Source organism: Macaca mulatta, chromosome 12, assembly GCF_049350105.2.
Source record: "Macaca mulatta isolate MMU2019108-1 chromosome 12, T2T-MMU8v2.0, whole genome shotgun sequence".
Lineage (NCBI taxonomy): Eukaryota > Metazoa > Chordata > Mammalia > Primates > Cercopithecidae > Macaca > Macaca mulatta.
Genome location: NC_133417.1, coordinates 55,527,906 through 55,548,638, shown reverse-complemented (window position 1 = coordinate 55,548,638; position 20,733 = coordinate 55,527,906). Strand labels below are relative to the sequence as shown.

At 38.5% G+C, this 20,733-nt stretch overlaps 1 long non-coding RNA gene across 1 annotated transcript; it reads left to right on the top strand.

Annotated features, from left to right (window-relative positions):
- Positions 1-1,200: 1,200 nt before the first annotated feature.
- Positions 1,201-20,467, top strand: LOC106992583 (uncharacterized). Its single transcript, XR_001438579.3, has 6 exons — positions 1,201-1,259; positions 2,300-2,329; positions 2,498-2,573; positions 3,003-3,563; positions 16,305-17,323; positions 19,668-20,467. It is a non-coding gene; the product is annotated as an uncharacterized LOC106992583 (long non-coding RNA).
- The last annotated feature ends 266 nt before the right edge of the window (positions 20,468-20,733 follow it).

Here is a 20,733-nt window from a genome sequence, read left to right as displayed (position 1 = left end):
TTTATTTGGTTCTTAGATTTCAGTATATACAATCTATTATTTTCTTGACTTGATTACTTTCTTCCTGAGTTCTTCAAATTCTATTTTTACTTCTCCATCTCCCTCGCTGACTCCTGCCCCCAAGGACCTGCCCTTGTTCTCTTTTGTGAGCTACACAATGTTCTCTTCTTAACTAAAGTCACACCTTTATAACTTCCAGTGTCATTTCTACTCAGATGAATCACATATCTATTTCGGACCTCTCTTTTGAGCCCAAGATTTGCATTTCCAACACCCAGTTGGACATCCAAGAGATGTTTGCTCAGGTTTGGACATGTTGATTCTGATGCAGGCCTAATGTCTATGGGAAGACTCACATTCATGTCTGTATTTATTTGTTAATCTATAAATGGATGCCAAGCTAATGCTTCAAAATCAACAAGCCCAGACTTCTCCTTGCTCCCTGCTTTGATAAATGTTATCACTTAGCCACTCAAACTTAAAACCTAGTTACCTTTGTCTTGCTGTCTTTCATAAACACCCACATGAGTTGGGCCACCAGATTTTGTGGACTTTACTCAATCCTTATATGCTCGCTTTTTATTGATCTTTCATTAGGATCCTAGTCAATCTTTTCACTTTTTGCTTGACCACTTTCTATATTCTCCCAACTAATCTTCATCCCTGCACATCTTTCTCTGAAAGTTCATTGACACTGACACTAGAGTTATTCTTCAAAATCACAGACCTTATCTTGTTTCTCATTTATCCAAAATGCTCTAATTTAACTCCCTTGCCTCCAGAATATCAATACAAATCCATAGTGGGCATTTTAGGCCCCATTTAGAGCCAGACCAGACTAATTCAGCATGCACTGAAGGCTCTGACTTTCCCTCTATGCCTGTGCTCATGCCACACTATTTTGCTTAGAAAGGCCTTCCTTCCTACTCTGTCACACTCAGCCCAAATTCAACTTTGTCTTTCAATATCCCAATTCTCTCTGATATGGTTTGGCTCTGTGTCCCCACACAAATCTCATCATGAACTGTAGCTCCCATAATTCCCATGTGTTGTTGGAGGGACCCAGTGGAAGATAAGCAAATCATGGGGTGCTTTTACTCATACAGTTGTCATGGCAGTGAGTAAGTCTCACGAGATCTGATGGTTTAATAAGAGGTTTCCCTTTTCACTTGGCTCTCATTCTTTCTTGTCTGCCACCATGTAAGATGTGCCTTTCGCCTTCCACCATGATGGTGAGGCCTCCCCAGCCACATGGAACTGTGAGTCCACTGAGCCTCTTTTTCTCTGTAAATTACCCAGTCTCGGGTATGTCTTTATCAGCAGTGTGAAGATAGACAAATACACTCTCCCAGTCAGAGTTTATTGCCCCTTCATCTATTTTCCTATTGCTTAATTGAAATAATATCAACATCTATTTTTGAGACAGGGTTTCTTTTTTCTTTTTTTTTTTTTTTTTCACTCTTGTTGCCCAGACTGGAGTGCAGTGCCATAATCTCGGCTCACTGCAAACTTCGCCTCCCGGGTTCAAGTGATTCTCCTGCCTCAGCCTCCCAAGTAGCTGGGATTATAGGCGCATGCTACCACACCCAGCTAATTTTGTAGTTTTAGTAGAGACAGAGTTTCTCCATGTTGGTCAGGCGGGTCTCGAACTCCTGACCTCAGGTCATCCACCCACCTTGGCTTCCCAAAGTGCTGGGATTACAGGCATAAGCCACCGCGCCTGGCCCAACATCTATCTTTCTATGTTTGTTTAAGTTTTTTGAGCAGAGAGAACTTTTCATAATCATTTCTGTAATTATGCTACCCCAAGTAATTCAATACAAGTTGAAATTAACTTCCAAATATCTTACCTCTTAGATTAGAAATCTATCAATAGAATATTTATATTGAATAATCTTATATTTAAATCATATTATGTCACTAACATTTTTACTTAGAGACCATGAATTGTAAGCACCATTTTAAAGACAGGAAAATAAAATACAAGGGAGATATTTGGCAGAGATCAGCCAATGAAATTGTGAAAGATTTTAGAGAAGAATTTGGTATTCTTCATCTTTAGTGCTATTTTTGAGACAGGCTAAGAGAGAAGCACTAGCCAAATGTTAATTTTAAATTAACTAAAATTAGAGAAAAAGGTAAAACTTAGTTATTTATTCACATTAGAAATATTTTCAGCACTCAATAGTCCCATATGGCTAGTGACTACTGGTATTGAATAGTGTTGGTGTAAACATTTTCATCATCACATAAAGTTTTTTCAACAGCATTGTTCTATTTCCCTTTTTTTCCTTTGTAGTATACACTTGATAATTCATTACCTATTAAGGTAAGATTCTACTCCTTTATTGGTGTTTTGTTCTTCATTTTTATTTGCTCCTGCATTGTGAAATCCAGTGTTTGGGGTGTGTCAGAATGAATAAATATATGATTTTCCAAATAGCTCTTGTAAACTGACTGACATTCTTCCATGCCTTTGGAATTTCTTTCAATCCAGCTTCTTCTCAGCTGAGGTCATGCAAAAATGACTCACTTGCATACGATACTTTCCTTGAGGAATTAAACCATAAACTGTATCCTTTTGTGTAAATCCCTTACACATTTCAGTTATGAATCTGTATATCTCTCACTTCATTTATTCTGGCTTAGTTATCAGCATAAGCCTGTAAAAGTCAAATTTTGCTAACAAATGGAAGTAATAGCAAAGAAAGCTAAGGACAATTTATTTCTCTTAGGAGAGGGGAAGCAGAGGTACAAACAACTTTTGTTCCACTACCCTTTTAACTTAAAACACACACACACACACACACACACACAATCTTACTTGAAAATGAGGACATTAGAATCTATAAAAGGGACAGAGGGTCAGAGTACAGTAGTGTGAAGATCTCTTGTCAGTTGTACATTATGAATACAGAATGGGCTGATATAGCCCATTCCTCAAGTCCTGGGTAGTCCAGCCTTCCATATCCCTGGCCCCATTCCTCATTCACCATTACTAGCTCTCCTTGCATTGTGTATTTCAGGAGAAGATTCCTAGAACCAATATTCATCATCTCTCTTTTCAGTGATGGACAACTCTCTGCTGTGCCAAATATACTAATTTTAACCACCCACTCCCAAACTCACACCTCCTTGTTCAACAAGCCAGTTAAGGGCAGTGAATGAATCTACGATGCTGAAGAGCCCCATGGGAATCTTCTCACTGGACACTGGCTAGAATGCAATTGCATTAGACTTTCACAATTGCTTTGTTTCAAAGCAAGGAAGGAGAAATCAAAGGCAATTCACCACCTTTCTATATCCAAGATGAAAACACAGCACTCTTCTAAACTTTGGAAGTATAACTCAGTAGGTTAGTACTTCAGATCTAGCCTGAGGCAAAATTATGATTTTTCCAAAAGATTTTCTTTTTTTAGCATTCTTTTCCTTACACACAGGCCTTTGATCAAGCTACAGTTTTGAACTGATTGCAGCTTTTGAAGCCTCAGAAGATTTAAAGACCCACATTGTTAACAATGGTGTTTTAGGTGTGTGGGGAGTTGGGTACTCAGAGGAGTTAGGTAAGTGCAAAATCCTGAAATTTACACAAGGTTTGCAGCTGCCTCTTCCACTAGACATGAGTGTACCCTGCTATGGTGGGTCTCAAATGAAGAAAAATCCTAAAGATAAAAATAATTAATTTAGCTTTGAGATCAGAGTCTAACAGCTGTGGAAAGAATTTCGTATTTCCCTCCAGAAAGGAAAGAATTACAGTCTGCTCAGTTCCAACCAAGCCTTTCTATGACATATGGAACAACTAAGTTCTTTTTTTCCACAGAGAACAGCTTTCATTAATCAAGTTTCTCAACTTCTATAGAAGAAAGGCTGACATATAACTTAAACAAGTGGTTAAACCAAAAATATGGTGTAGTTTTTATTTGGTTAATCAATGATTTAATAGCTTAAGCTGAACTTTTAGGACTTCATTTATTTTCAGTTTTCTTTATCAACAGAATTAGATCTAATTGACTACACAAAATTGCTCATTAAAAAGATTGATCAACAAAAGGAAAAAAATGAGGGAAAGTCAATTAGAATGCCAGTATAAAGACAGAGCTATTGATACTGGGAAACTCCAGGAAGCTTATACAACATGCAGAGATTTTTTTTTTTTTCTAAAGCTTCCTTTTAAAAGGTGGTATTGATCTTGTTTTGGACAAAAGCAAATATATTTTCCCCAGGATCACCCTATGTTTTCTGAAGTTACCAGATTTATTTCTTTAAATCTTCTTTCTTTGGTCTGTTAACATAGTCTATCTGGGTAACTCATAAACAATACACAAAACTGTGTCTCTCTACTGAGACCAGGCTAATGCTTCCCTATGTTAGCTTTATTCTCTTGTTTGTGACTTTCCTCATCCTTTCGTATTTAGAGCTTAATATAAAAAAGCAAAAATATTAAAAATATGGCAGAGGATTGAGGATGGGGAAGAATATCTAAATCTCAGCAAAAAGGTACATGGGCCATGCATTTTTATTATCCCCATGTCTTGCCAGTATTGCATAGTCAATTTAGGGTGTCATTTTTTCAAGCACAATTTTATCAGACAAGACACTCTGTACCTCTGCAGAGCTTGGACACAGGGAAGGTGATCACACTATGGTGCTGAAGAAAGCTATGTAGCAGGTGACTTTGCTCTGGATTCATATATTTGATACCCAAATTGACATCCTTGAAGCTCTGGGTATTTTCTGAACAGAACATACTAGAAGCTAAATGCCTAGTGGGAAGTACCTTGACAACCAACTAAAGAATGGACATTGGGAGCATACAGTTTGGAGCATTAAGTGATTGAGAACAGCAGATAAGCTTTCAGACTTGAGAGTCCATTTTCCTTTTAAGCTGCATAGACTCCAATAATAATAGATCAAGGTTACCTTTTTACACTTTTGGCATCTGTCTTAATCTACAGGATATAAATGCCCCAGACAATGCATACTTAAAATTGACTTTATACAGAATTTGGAGAGAGAGAGTAGTGATTGTGCAACCAGATTACAGAGACCAGCCACATTCCAGCAAATTCACATTTACTCAGCATCTGGGATAGTTTAAAGCTAACAGAAAATGGGAATGAATGTTGACAAAGGTAGAATAGTATATATTAAGTTCAAACATAATACAAACAAACCATATAACCAATGACATTTTCCGTGAAGAGAAGCTTTTAACGGGAATAGTGAGAGGCCAGGCCGCACAACCCTTTGGGTGTCTAGACATTTGGATGGAAGGAAACTAACCAAATTGTTCCAAATCCTTCTCTTTTGCACTGATTGAATCTGGCCGCAAGGACTCAGCCTGTGTCTAAAACAGAACAACTCAGTCTTCCTCTTCTTCTTCCTCTACTGTTTCATGTTTCAGAGTTGATAGTTTGGGTCAAGGAAGCTACAGACAGCATATGAGTCTATGTATAAAAACCAGAAACAGTTCAATGATCTTGAACCTTAGCTAAGTGTTTCCTTCATTTACAGGCACTCTGCCTTTCCTGAGTTATCAACCTTTAGGTCCTCAAACTAGACACATCTATAATGGACATGGCTGACCTCCACCAGGGAGGCCCTGCAGTCCTTAACACTGAGTACGCTTGAAGGCAGGGGCTTCTCTCGACTCTTTTTTTTCTGAGACAGAGTCTCGCTCTATTGCCAGGTTGGAGCGCAGTGGTGTGATCTTGACTCACTGCAACCTCCGTCCCACCAGGTTTCAAGCGACTCTCCTGCCTCAGCCTCCCAAGTAGCTGGGACTACAGGCATGCACCACTACGCCCAGTTAATTTTTGTATTTTTAGAAGAGACGGGTTTCACCATCTCTTGGCCAGGATGGTTTCGATCTCTTGACCTCGCGATCCGCCCACCTCGACCTCCCAAAGTGCTGGAATTATAGGAGTGAGCCCCCATGTCCAGCCTCTCTTGACTCTTAAATGTTTGTTGACTTCTCCGTAGGATTCCAAAACTAACTTCAAGTTAAAAAAAAAAAAAAAAAAGATGCAGGATACCTTTAGCTTTTTTTCCTTCTTACCAGCTATTTGGACAGTTGCTGCTAATTGACTTGGTTGAAGATGTCCATTCTTGAGGTAGTTCATAGCCATGTTTCTAGGGTCATCTTTATCTAAGGGTCAAGGATTAAATTGGGATCTTGAGAAGGAAAGTGAGTATTGACATATACGCACACATTACAAAGGAAGCAAAAGAGCCTACTATCATTTGATTAAATAAAAATAGGCTGGGCACGGTGGCTCACGCCTGTAATCCCAGCACTTTGGGAGGCTGAGGTGGGCAGATCATGAGGTCAGGAGATGGAGACCATCCTGGTTAACATGGTGAAACCCCATCTCTACTAAAAAATACAAAAAATTAGCCAGGCATGGTGGCGGGCGCCTGTGGTACCAGCTGCTCGGGAGGCTGAGGCAGGAGAATGGCATGAACCCGGGAGGCGGAGCTTGCAGTGAGCCGAGATGGCGCCACTGCACTCCAGCCTGGGCGACAGAGAAAGACTCCGTCTCAAAAAAAAAAAAAAAAAAATAGATAAGATTTTAAAAGTGATGGTATTTTAAAATCTACCCACTACAAACAGGAATTGCAAGACTTTCAAGACAGTGTCTACTGAGTGGAGAGAAAGGTAAACATTTAAGAAGAGAAAAACTGCCACACTTAAGTCAGACTGTCTTATATCTGGATAGTTTTTTTCCTCTTTCGACAAGGGACTTTTTGTAAGAAAGTAGTTACTTCCTACATTTAACTCTGAAAGATAGGGATGTTCCCCAAACACGCAATTTACTGTAATCAAACATGGATGATGTTAAATTCTTCCAAATCACTGCTTGCATTAGTTAATTATGCCCAATTGAATGATGTCATCAGTGCAGATAGCCAGAGAAAAACCATTAAGACCAAATACTATTTAAAAGTCTATATTCACTGAAGCATCTGAATTCTTAAAAGGGATGCTTGGCTAACCTCTGGAAGCACAAAGTAGTCCTCATCCTCCACCTGCAGAGTTAGCCTGCCTGGGACCAAAGCCTGGCTCCACTACCATAATACTGTGGAACTGTTTTTGTCAGGGTTCTCCAGAGAAACAGAAACAATAGGATTTAGAGAAAAAGAGAGAGTGCCAAAGAGATTTATGTTAAGATATTGGCTCACATGGTTGTGGAGGCTTGATGAGTCCAAAATCTGATTGAGAAGGATGCAGGCTGGCAACTCAGGAGAGAACTGCAGTTGGAGTTCATAGGCAGTTTGCTGGCAGAGTTCCCTCTTACTCTGGGGATGGCGGTCTTTTGTGCTATTGAGGCTTCCTTCCAATTGACTGGCTGAGGCTCACCCACATTATGGGAGCAATCAGTTTACTCAAAGTCCACCGATTTAAATATAAATCTCATCCAAAACACCCCCATGGAAACATCCAGAATGTTTGACCAAATATCTGGGCATTGTAGCCCAGCCAAGCTGGCATAGAAGATAAACCATCACAATGACCTTGGGCAGGCCACTTAACCTTCTTGTGCTTCACTGTGCTCGTCTATAAAGGGAGATTGTTTAAAGTATGGGCACATACTTCATCGGATGATTGTGAGGATTAAACAGGTTCATTTCTAAGTGGAGTGCTTAGAACAGTGTATGGCTCATAGTAGGCACTTTATTGCAGAGCACTGGAACAGAAGGGAACTTTCAAGATATCAAGTACACTCTGAGATTCAGAGTGGTGAAACGACTTCCCCAAAATTGCAGAGTTAGTTGTTATTAGGGATGAGATTACAATTATAATGCCCCAAACACCAGTCCAACCACTATTGTACAAAGTTTTACTGCTGCTTCCCTTGGTGTGGGTAGACTCAACAACAGTGTATCAGATGAAATGTATTATCACTGGAATTTAGAATCCCTTCATTTTTGAGATGTTATTAAAATAAGTACTTGGTAATCATTATTGCAGAAATGTATGCTTGATATTCCTATCTACAGATTGTTGAAAAAATACCTCTCTTGTCCACTGCATGATTTATTGACACTGGGATTCCTTTATCCTTCTGCTGTTTCACATGAGACATTGTATTCCCTTGGGACAGACTGAACTAATACACCTGGTGCTTCCACAGAACCTACCCTCTAAAGTTCAGTGAGAGTCAAGGTACGACTAATTAAAAATACTTGCCTAGTTTGAGTTGTTGGGGTTTTTTTCTTTCTTTGAGGCTTAGATCTGCATTCCATCCCAGCCTGCTGAGAAGAGCTCTCGCTCTTTTGCAAAGCCGTTTCTTCCTTCCTATGCGAAATGTTACTCAATCTGAGATTCTAGATCAGTGTTTCTCAACGTGAGTGCTACCGAGATTATTTGGATTATAATTACCTGCAGAGTTTGATAAAAATATAAGTAATTGGTCAGCACTACAGAATCACCGAATTTGAATTTCTTGAGGGGAGATTTGGGAAAAGACACTTTTTATAAGGTCCTCGTGTTGATCCTTACGCCATAGGAGCTTGAGAATCACTGCCCTCGATTACCTTGATCTTGCTAATAAACACTGCTTCGTGGAATTTCAAAGCTTTAATAATGTCAATTAAAGTTTGTAGGTGGATCAATCTCCACTTAATTATGTTGCATTATACATTCCTTCTAGCTGAAAACAGTTTAGTTCTTCTGCATTAATGAAGTGTAGCTGTGCTTACACAGTATTTCCTGATTTGAACTGCAAGCCTGGTGATTATTGTTAGCTCTGCCTTATAGAAGCTCCAGGATAGGTATCACGTGTTTTAATGCTGACCGTTAACATTCATGGTTTATTACATTAAGTGCCAAATTTTTAATCACCGAGTGTAAAAGTTTCCATTTTCAAAGCACATTAAATCCCAATGATATTCTTGACTGAAGTCATTCACATCCTTAATAAACGGTTTAGTAAGTGTATTTGAAGGGCCAGTTGGTAACAGGTAGAAAGATACATGTGTAGGCCAGGCGCGGTGGCTCACGCCTGTAATCCCAGCACTTTGGGAGGCCTAGGCAGGCAGATCACGAGGTCAGGAGATCGAGACCATCCTGGCTAACACAGTGAAACCCCGTCTCTACTAAAAATACAAAAAAAAAAAAAAAAAAAAAAAAAAAAAGCCAAGTGTGGTGGCAGGCACCTGTAGTCCCAACTACTCAGGAGGCTGAGGCAGGAGAATGACGTGAGCCCTGGAGGCAGAGCTTGCAGTGAGCCCAGATGGCGCCACTGCACTCCAGCCTGGGTGACAGAGCGAGACTGTCTCAAAAAAAAAAAAAAAAAAAAAAAAAAAAAAGATACAGATACATGTGTAGATGTTGGTACTGATGATATAATGATATAAACTTACATTGAGGAAAGAAGTCTTTGCAACCTCAAGGTGAAAATACCCACTGGAATTGATTCTTGACTCCTGCCTGACCAATTATCATTGACAATACTAAGATCGAGAACAATGCAACATTCAGTGAGTGTTCACTACATTGAGGGACTTCTATGCATTATATTACTTAATCCTCCAACAACACAATAAATTATATAATTTTATTTATCTCCATTTTTCAAAGAGGACCTGGGGCTTGGAGAGGTCATGGCTCTTGCCCATAGTCAAACAGCCTGCCAGGAAAAGAGTGTGGATTTGAACACAGGTTTATTTTACCTCAAAGCCCTTGTTTTAACCTTGTCTTTCAGTAGACCAGCTTCCTGTTTCTGTTCTGTTCTGACGTTATTCATAAAGTGAGACAGCAGACAAAAAGAAAATGGGATTTGGCCTTTGAGAACAGTGTCAGCACATCTTGAACATGCTGCCACTCCAAAATTAGAACCATGCCATTTTCGTTTTACTGCAGAGGGCGCTGCCTGGGGCCCAGCTGAGCTGAGCTGAGGTTTGGAATAGCTCAATTACTAGTTAAATATGGACTCTGTGCAAGTCATTTATTTCTGTGGACTCCACTGATCATATGTAAATCAAAGGGGCTAAAATCACATGCCTTCAAGCTTCTGGTATTTTACAAATACTGTGATTTTTGTATATTTTCACAGAACTTTAGAACCAGCAGGGATGATCTGGTTAGGAATCATTTGGCTATAAGGAAAAGAGATCCACCCAAGCTTGCTTAGGTAAAGGAAGTTTATGGTAAGGAAAACGGCTTATCTCATAGAAACCAAGTTAAGGGATATAGCCAGGCTTCACAGGAAAGAAAAGCCATCATTTGTCTTCTGTTTTCCTTTTTTCTGTAAGGGGCTAAGGGATGTTCATTTCTGTGTGTTGTTATTTTGTTTCTCTCCAACTCTGAAGATTGGTTTTCTTTCCTCATCTGCTCATGGCCAGTCAGAGCTGCCCAACTGGCAGCACTCAACACTGCTTCACTTCAGTCTCTGGGAATGAATTCCAAATTTTAAGACAAGAGAATCTAACTGGTTGAGTATGGGTTCCATGCTTAACATTAATTATCAAGCCAAAGAGATGGGATGGGATTGTTTGGTATTTGGTACTGTTCTTTCAAGAAATGATTTTAGTAATTTATGCAGAGATTATACAACCTTTGTGAGAAATTGAGAATGAATGTCTAATGGATAGGATAGACATGGTTTGCACTAGGAAAAGCAACAGCGTTTTTTTACTCTCTCTTATCCTATTTCTGTATCTTTGATCCTATTTTATTCTCATTCTTTCTCAGTGCCTTCATCTTATCTTTCATCCTGGTCTTTTCTGATCTCCCTGGTTCCTTTCCTTCCTCTACTCATGAAATTTCTCATTTCTTTGAGGTGCTGCAGTTAGGTCTTTGCGGTAGTAGCAAAAAGAATCAGATGAAGTAATTTCTGCCTCGAGTTAAAATAAATACATGTTCATTTTTCACTGAGTGATTATTATGTGCCAAATCTAGTGCTAAGCCGTTCACATATACTATTGTATTTATTCCTCACTGTAAACTCACAAAATAAACATTAACTTATTTTTCCATCTGAGAAACTCAAGGTTCTGTGAAGTTGAGTAGTTTGTACAAGCTCACACAGCTAGTAAATGAAACTGTGGGATTTAAATTCAGCCTCCAGAGCCTGAACCACTGTATGCTATGGCTTCTATCATCATGATATGTTATCCAAGCACGTGAAGCAGCGGGGTTATCCTGACTCACAAGAGACAAGTGTTACATTTGCTTGAATTTTGAGAGCTGATTATTAAACATGACCATTATGAAAATTTAAATTATACAAACTTACAATGAAATTACATTTATTTTTAAAAAATAATACTTAAAGCACATCACTAATTATGTTACTATATGTGACCACTATATATGCATTTGAGTTTATTTCTATCACATCTGTATGATAGAAATACTGCACCTCTCCCAAAATCTAGAGTATTTACACCACAGAAATTGACAACTGCCCATCTAAATGCAATTAAAAATTTTTTTTAAATGAATAAGTAGACAGCCATAGAGGTGAACGAAGTCCATCTAAAGGCTAAATAGGACTGTGAGTCACCAGTTTGACCTCTGGTTTTTTTGTTTTGTTGTGTTTTGTTTTGTTTTTTGAGACGAAATCTCGCTCTGTCACCCAGGCTGGAGTGCGGTGGCACGATCTTGGCTCACTGCAACCTCCGCCTCCCAAGTTCAAGCGATTCTCCTGCCTTAGCCTCCCAAGTAGCTGGGACTACAGGCATGTACCACCATACCTGGCTAATTTTTTGTATTTTTAGTAGAGATAGGGTTTCACTGTGTTAGCCAGGATGGTCTTGATCTCCTGACCTCATGATCCACCTGCCTCGGCCTCCCAAAATGCTGGGATTACAGGCGTGAGCCACTGTGCCTGGCCCTTGACCTCTGTTTTAAAGAAATGCATCTACAATGAATGAATCTCAAGCACTCATGCCAGAGCACTCTTTTAAGTGTGGGCATCAGACACAACTACACATCTGGTCAATCATGACTGCCTCAGGAACCACTCGTTGTCCAGACAAAAAAAAAAAAGGAGTTAAGTTAGTGCTAGCCAAAGGTTGTCTGTTGCCTAAGCTGAGGACTTTTTGAGGCCTGGCTAAGGTTTCCTGTCCTGCACAGCCAGGTATTTGCATTGGCAGATGTGGCATCACCACAGTCTCTGCAAAGAGCTGGCTGGACTTCTTGACTAAAGCAGCAGTGAGCAAGAAAGAGCTGACCCAGAGATTACATTTTTGCTAACCCACAGCAGTGTACTTTTTATGCAGACTGCCTTTGCATCTGTTTTAGACTTTATTTATTCATTAGTTCTTCTTTCTAGGTCAATGAGAAGCCAAAGAGAAGAGGGTCTTGCAGCTGGAGGAGATAAATATGTGATGGGGTGTGTGGGTGGTCATTTAATGTTTCTTTCTGGGCTGAAATGATGTCGGTTTCTTATGTTGTCTGTGGAAGTAGCAATTATCCTTTTCTCTTTGACTGGAGTAGTTATTTTTGGTAAAAGCTATTAAGTCTTTTGAGTAAGAACATTTTGGGTACCCTGTGGTTGGTTGTCTATGTTTAGATCACTTGATCTGTGACCTTGGACAAATCTCCCAGCTTTTCCATTTCTCTCTTGTTAAGTTGAAAATGATAGAGTGACTTGTCAATAACTAGACAATTTAAAAAAGGTTTTAAAGAATTGTTTAACTTCTAGAATATTTCAATTCAATTATGATTTAATATTATTTCAATTTTTAATGCCTAGAATGTTATTTTAAGTCACATTTTAGCGAGAAAAAAATCTTATTTATTTATTTACTTAAACAGTTACCCCAGTTGCCACTAATTCATTTTGTGCTTTGGATACCATATCATATCCATAATTGTATATGGTATATTGTTTCCAGTTGTGAACCTTCGGAGTGTTTCTCTTCTGGGTAGCTCTAAAAAGCCTCTTCACTTCTACCTTGCTATTTGAGTGTAAGGAGCAAAGAAAATTTAATGAATACTGTATATATAAATACATATATATTCTGTAAAATATCACTGTGCTTTGCTATGAGGAAGACCCTGCTTTGCTATGAGGATGACCCTAAAGGAATTGTAAACAATGTTCCTGGAGTCAACTATAGCAGTTTAGATGAGAAAGATAATTATCGCCCGAAAAGCAGTGTATAATCAAAGTCGAGTAATGATATAGATTACAAATATAAATGAGAATAATCTCTCTTCACTATCCACTTAACCAGTACTCTGGAAGACATTCAGCTCTTCATTCACCCCATCAAACACGCTGACCTTTGTCATAGCATACTGTCTGCTCAGAGCTAGCATGCACCCCTCTGCTAGGGCCACTTGAACAGTGTGCAGCCCAAGTGTGTTCATTCCAAACTGCCAGTGGCACTTGTTATTAAAATCATGTAACATAAATCAATGAAATATCGTACAGAAAGTAAGGTATGAGATTTTTTGTATGAAAACTAAATTGATTGCATTATGAAGACTTTTATATATGAATGGCTAAAAACAATTACTAATGAATATTGCAAGAAAACTTTTTTAAAATTTGGGGCAGAAATCAGAAAAGTGTATAGGAAGACTTCACACTCACAATACTTGGAAGGTTCTTGCTCTATTTTAAATAAACCAAGACTGGGAATCATGGAGGATGCATTATGGATGAATTGTATGCAAGAAAGATACTGTAGGATTGTTATTAGCAGACTCTTAATCGCAGGAAAATATCCCCTGAATCAAAAGCTTAATGAAATAACACATGTGTAGTTTTAAACATTTTAAATCAGAGTATTTATAAAGCATATGTATCATTGTTAGGATTCCTTCTCTGATCATTTTTTTTCTCTCTTTTTTTTTTTTTTTTTTGCTGCTGTTGTAGTTGATTGGCAAATCAACTACTAGTCTTGCTTTCATCAAATTAGAGAACTTCTACTATATTGAGGATTTGAGAAAAGATGAAATCAGTTTTGTTTAATAGTTGGGAATTTGACTGTAAAATGATTGGTGTGATTTTCTCACCACAGAAGAACAAAGCAACTTTTTTTTTTTTTTTTTTTTTTTTTTGAGATAGAATCTCACTCTTGTTGCCCAGGCTGGAGTACAGTGTCATGATCTCAGCTCATTGCAACCTCTGCCTCACAGGTTCAAGTGATAGTCCTGCTTCAGACTCCCGAGTAGCTGGGATTACGGGCGCATGCCACCACACCTGGCTAATTTTTGTATTTTTAGTAGAGATGGGGTTTCACCATGTTGGCCAGACTGGTCTTGAATTCCTGACCTCAGGTGATCCACCTGCCTTGGCCTCCCAAAGTGCTGGGATTACAGGCGTGAGCCACCAAGCCCGGCCCAAAGCAACATTCTTAATTAAGAATAAACACACAAGTGGCAAGACAATGCAAACTTCAGAGCAGGAGAGGTAAAAATCCATGCATAAGAGTAAAGAAAAGGCCCAGAAGAAGCTTTTGGAAAGATCTGGGAAGAGCTTAGGGACCTGATTATAAGTAGTAGGCAGTATTGAGCCATTGACTAATTTTGATCAGAACAGTGAAATTATGAAAGCAATACTTTGAGGGAATTCTTCTGATAACAGTGTGCAGAATGAGATGAATCTTTAATGGCAAATATGTGTTTGAGGATTGTGCAAACTCAGATTACTGGTAATGCTGATCTGGAGCACTGTGATGAGAAGTATGAGGCTGAGGCTATTCTCTGTAAAACGTGCTGTTTTCTACTAGTGATGCCTGACATGAGCAAGGGAAAGGAGGTTGCAGCACATCTATGCCTGATATTTGTAGGCCTCTGATCAGATTAAGGGTAAAGATAGTAGAAGCGTTTATGCCACCACAATAGCACGAGAGATTATAGAAGAAGGTATAAATTTTTTTTTCCAAATACATACTAATTTGGTTCCATGGATAAAATTATGTCATAAGTAGAATTTTTAATTTGTGTTTTGGAATCAAGCAAGATTAAGCTTTTCCTTATTATTCACATAAGGGCTTCATTAGAATATAATCATAAAGAGCAGCACGGGATTTCGAGTAAGATAGAATTTTGCTCAAAATCCAGACCTGCCATTGGCTAGTTAAGTAATTTGAGACAAATTTCCTGAACTCTTTAAAAATTTATTAAGTTGCTGTAAAATGGGAACTAAGTTACCTAGCTCATAAGGATCCAACATACTAAGTTTATTGGGTAGTATTAAAGGCAGTTAGCATACTGCCTATCACAAGCATGGTCAAGGAAATTCTGCTTAAAAATATTTTACTAATTTTTTTTTCATTAAGCCTTAAAAATAAAAATCCATAAGATTATTATTCTAATAGTTGGAATTTTCTAGCTTCTGAGACCCCAAGTGAAACTGAACTAACTCTAGATAGAAAAATAAGCTAAAATATATTTTTCCAGGTTTTTGGAAAAGAGACACCAACAATTCTTTTTCCACAAGAAACTAGATATTATAAAATTCCTCCTCTGTCTGAGCCACTGTTTGCCTGCTATTTAAAGGCTTTATAAATGAGGGATCATCATGACTTTGAAGCCATGGTCTGAACTGCAGGATGTTGGTATACTCATATACAGACATTTCAATATTTTTTTTCTCCTACTTCTATCCCGTGGGCAGTGATTTCTTGGCAATTCACATGCAAACACTGGGCATCCATTCACAGAATTTCTCAGTTTGTTTAGGAGAAGTTGTGATGTTCATTTGCAATAGGGTTTTGGCAAACTCCTGTCAGAATGTCTTTATAAAAAAGGACAGAGCACTTAATTTGGCATGGCTCTTTCATGTGTAGGTTTGTATTTCCTCTCTTCTAGTTTCCTTAAAAATATGTAGAAACACACACATACCCATTCATTAAGCACTTTGAAGCAGCAGTTTGTAATATTTCCAAACAAAACATTACTTTACCAACGTGGTTGAGTGTCTCAAACATCTCTTTTCTGTTGAATTCTACCAACTGACAGTTGAGACAAAAAAGGAAGCCAAAAATGTAGGTTCTGGCTAGTTGTATAGCGTGTTGCTTGTGGTAAAGGAAGATTTGAACCAATTCTAATCCAAGAGAAATATCATGAGTCATCATATTGTTCAGGGTGTGAATATCCTAGAACTGATCTATTTGCAAAGCCTACTTCTTCCCTATGAACTTTTCTTTTGAAGCAAATGGTAAGCTTTTTTATAATGTAAAAATGATATAGCTTTTTTTTTTTCTTTTTGAAACCATTGGTAAGCTTTTGTTTCTAATGTAAAAGTGATAAAGCTGTGATATATTAAACATATTATTTATAACAATGGCTTGAATTATTATAATAATTACCTCTATCATTGTTAATCATTCAAACCCAGCTAATTCTAAGTCTTCAAGTGCTCAAAAAACAACATTAAAAAGTCTGACATTTGAAAAGTATGGAATTAAACATCATGGAACTGGCTTTAAAAAGGTGTCCATTCATGGCATGAAAATGTGAAGAACTTTCTTTCTTTACAATGTGAGTTCAAGGAAATGCCTAAGAGTGAATGTTCCATCCTAAATGCTCTGCCCCCAGCTTTTCGAAGGACACAGAAATTGCACCCAGCAAAGATGTCCTGTCAAAATGATTTAAAAGAAGAAAAAGAAAGTTGCTAGAGGGGAACTGGTACTGCAGATCAAAAAACAATTTTAAGCGGTCTATTCTGGTGGTCTCTGTTGAGACATATAACAGCCCAGGCTGCTGTTTTTCCAAGAGGTTAAATTTCAAAAAGAGGAAACAACAGCAAACAGGCTGCCAATTTACTCAACGATGTCACAACTGGCTGGAGCTCTGTTCAAAGTAAAACCGCTGATTTACAAATTCCTGGATTTACTCTTAAATATTAACACTTCTTAGGAAACTTTAGAGCTTACATGTCCCATTTATGACTCCCAGGCAGACACAGCCCTCTCCACAAACACATGGTCCTCATGACAACTCTTCGCCACATATTTCAGCCCCACTAAGGGAAGCCACTGTCAACTCAACCTGTGATGCCAAGAAGCAGCCCAGGTACCAAGGGACACAGACTGGAGTTAACACCATTTGCGTTTCTGTATGGTGTAGTTTGGAGGAGCATGTTTACAGCACAATTCCAAAATAATATGCTGTAGCAGACAGAAGTTTCCCTTCTATCAGACACACAGAACTAGTTAGGGAAGGCAAGCTGGCTAGACCACAGTTCAGTTTTTCTCGTCTCCTTTCTCCAAGTGGAAAATCTGCTGGCTGGCAGTGGAAACAATAGGGAAACCACCTCAGAATGTTCGAGAAGAGGATGGGGGAGGAGTTGCAGCTCAGGAATACTTCAAAGAAGATGTGTGGGGAGAGGAAGACAGCACACATAAACAGGGAGAAGTAAGTGTTACATAGCCAGTAACTCTAAAAATTAAGAGAGGTGTAAGAGCATTTAAACATTCTATATCCCAAGTAGTGCTTCCCTCCAGAAAGCAGAAATTTCTCCAGGTTATTCAGCTGGAAGAAGGGTCCAGGATCCAGTCACAGAATAAATTTAAAGTAGGTCTGGTAAAGGTTGCAGGACTGCATATATAAATATACCAAATGTATTTTTTAAGAAGAGAAACAATGTACACTCCTTTTAAGAAGGGAAATGCATACTCCTTTAACTAGAAAAGGACTCAAGTTGTCATTCAAAAAAATAAGTGTGCAAACAACTAGAAAAACATAAGACACTCCACTAAAAGTTGCATGACTATAAATTGTACTGTATGCATTCATTTTTATATATTTTTGTGTGTGTTATTTCATCTGTATCTATTATCTGTCTATATCTATCTATCTACCTATCTATCTTCATTATCATCATCTGTCTCCCTATTAGTTTACCTAGTTATCTTTGGAAAAGGAACAGCTGTAAGAAAAGCTTATTAGGGTAAATAATAGTGTTAATCATAACTACATCCGAAGTTTCTATGACATCACGAGGTGTTTTTAAATAAATCTGTTATTCATCAGCTTGGCGCCGTGGCTCACACCTGTAATCCCAGCACTTTGGGAGGCCGAGGCGGGTAGATCACGAGGTCAGGAGATTAAGACCATCCTCGTTAACACGGTGAAACCCCATCTCTACTAAAAATACACACACAAAAAAATTAGCCAGGCGTGGTGACAGGCATCTGTAGTCCCAGCTACTCAGGAGGCTGAGGCGGGAGAATGGCGAGAACCCAGGAAGCAGAACTTGCAGTGAGCTGAGATTGTGCCACTGCACTCCAGCATGGGCGACAGAGCGACTCTGTCTCAATAAATAAATAAATAAATAAATAAATAAATAAATAAATAAATCTGTTATTCATCTAGAAATGAAAACACACACGGTAATAGAGCACACCTTAAACACCTTATTGCTAACTGAGTATGTCTATCTTCTGCAAGTACACAAGTAGTAGCTAAAATTTATTGAGTGGTTCTCACCTGCCAGCCTCTGTGCAAGGCACTTCACATATATCACGTATTTGATCCTTATAAGAATGTTAATGAGATACAGCCCATTATTTTCATCATTTTCAGTTGATGAGACTGAGGCTTAGAGAAACCAGTTGGCGAAGGCCCACTAAGTATAGTCATATTTCAGGGGATAAATGATTTGACTCTAGATTTATCCAAATTTGTTCAATAATTAGTAATGTTGTAAATGGATCCTTGTAGTTTCTAAGAAAGAGATCTTAAATGATTTGGAGGGGAAAAAAATGCATGAAAAAGTCTAGTGGGCTGAAGAGTTAATGGACTTTGGAAGCAGATGGCCTGGGTTTGTGTTCTGGCTGTACCATGTTTTAGCTGCATGATCTTAGGCAACTTATTGATATATTGGAAAGTGAGATTATCTTTCATTGTTTAATCTTGCCAAATGAATGTGTAACTTTAGCACTGACTTTACTGAATCCCTTTAGTTCTTTATGTAGGTGATGGTCGTAATTAATTTTATAACTATATTTCTTATCCAGAAATAAATAGAGCTAGCAATTCTTTTTTTTTTTTTTTTTGGATCTTTCATAACAAGCAGGTAATGTTTTTCAAGTACTATTTTCAAGTTGTCATATCAGGATGACACTGAAAAGTACCCAGCAGAAAGACTTACTTGGGTTATTGTCCATAGCTAGATATAATTCATTATTGTTTTTAGGTTACAATAAGGGAAACTCAGAGTTTCAAGAAAATATCTTATGAAAGATGGTTTAAATTTTAAATAATATTTACCAGGAATAATAAAAGCCTAATAACCCTGTAACTAAGCTTTGGGTTACTTCTTATATGATTCACTTTAATCAAATGTGTAACCTCATGTATCATTTTTTTAAAGAACTTCCAATCCCAGCACTTTGGGAGGCTGAGGCGGGGGGATCACAAGGTCAAGAGATCTAGAGCATCCTGGCCAACACGTTGAAACTCCGTCTCTACTAAAAATACAAAAATTAGCTGGTAGTGGTGGCATGCACCTGTAGTCTCAGTTATTCGGGAGGCTAAAGCAGGAGAATCACTTGAACCTGGGAGGCAGAGATTGCAGTGAGCCAAGATTGTGCCACTGCACTCCAGTCTGGCAACAGAGCGAGACTCCATCTTGAAAAAAAAAAAAGGAATTTCCACTCTCATTTTGTTAGTTCCACAAGAACACTCAGAAAATGTTACTAAAAATACGTCTTTATACTGAAAAGATTAATTTCAGATATCTTTTTATTTATCATAGCTTAAGAGCATGAACCTTACCAACATGTAAAAATGTGTCATGTTAGTCTTTTCAACATCAGCAACCGTGTTAAAAGATGGAGCACTGGAAGCTGCATTTTAAACAAATGTCCCAAGTAATGCATACTGAAAATGTAATCCTGATGCCTTAGGTGGTGGAATTATTGTTGTTTGGAGAATGCACCTGTAAATTTCTTTTGCAGTCTTCTCCCCTCACTTTCTGTGCTTAAGAAGTCTAAGTCCCACTGCCCCTGCTAATTGTCCCTGGTTAATTAGAATAGAGAATAACCCCTGAACCAGCACGGGCCCATAAGCCGCACTGGTGAATTGTCATTCAGACCCAAATTGCCATTCAGTCTCCCTGAGCATTGAGAAACAACAGAAAGCAAGTATGTTCTTTGATTAAAGATTAATTTTCTAGCCCCAGAGTTGGAACTAAAATATGTAGATAAGATAGTGGCAAGAGACAGACAAATGCCTAGGGAGATAAGGGAGGGTCCCTGGAGAACCTCTGACCTACCCAGGTCAGTGTGCACCAGGGTTTTGCCTAAACATGCCCATGGTGAAAAATTTCATCCTTTAACACACGCAGTGTACAGTGGCTCAGACGAAGGGCCTGCAGGCACATTGGAAAGACAGGGTAGAGCCACCAAAAATTTGCTCCTTATGCAGGGGAAGAGCCTGGCTTCTTCAGCTTGTGTGTGGTAGCCTGGTATTCAATTTGTGAGGTGGAAACCTGTGTCCAGGACCCCTCTCTTTGCTGACAGCTTTCCTTTTGCTTAATAAATTCCACCCTCCTCACCTGTCAATGTGTCCACGTGCCTAATTTTTCCTGGTTGTGAGACAAGAACCCGGATTTAGCTGAACTAAGGAGCAAAAATCCTGCATCAGATCTACAGATAGATAGACATAGATCCAGATATAGATACAGATACAGGTGTAGACTCAGATGCAGATACAAATACAGATAAAGGTATTTTTACAGAGTACACATCTATGTAGTATGAGTAAAACAAAAAGTTAACACCACTCCCCATGCCCCTAAACCAAGTGTGTAAAAACAGGAG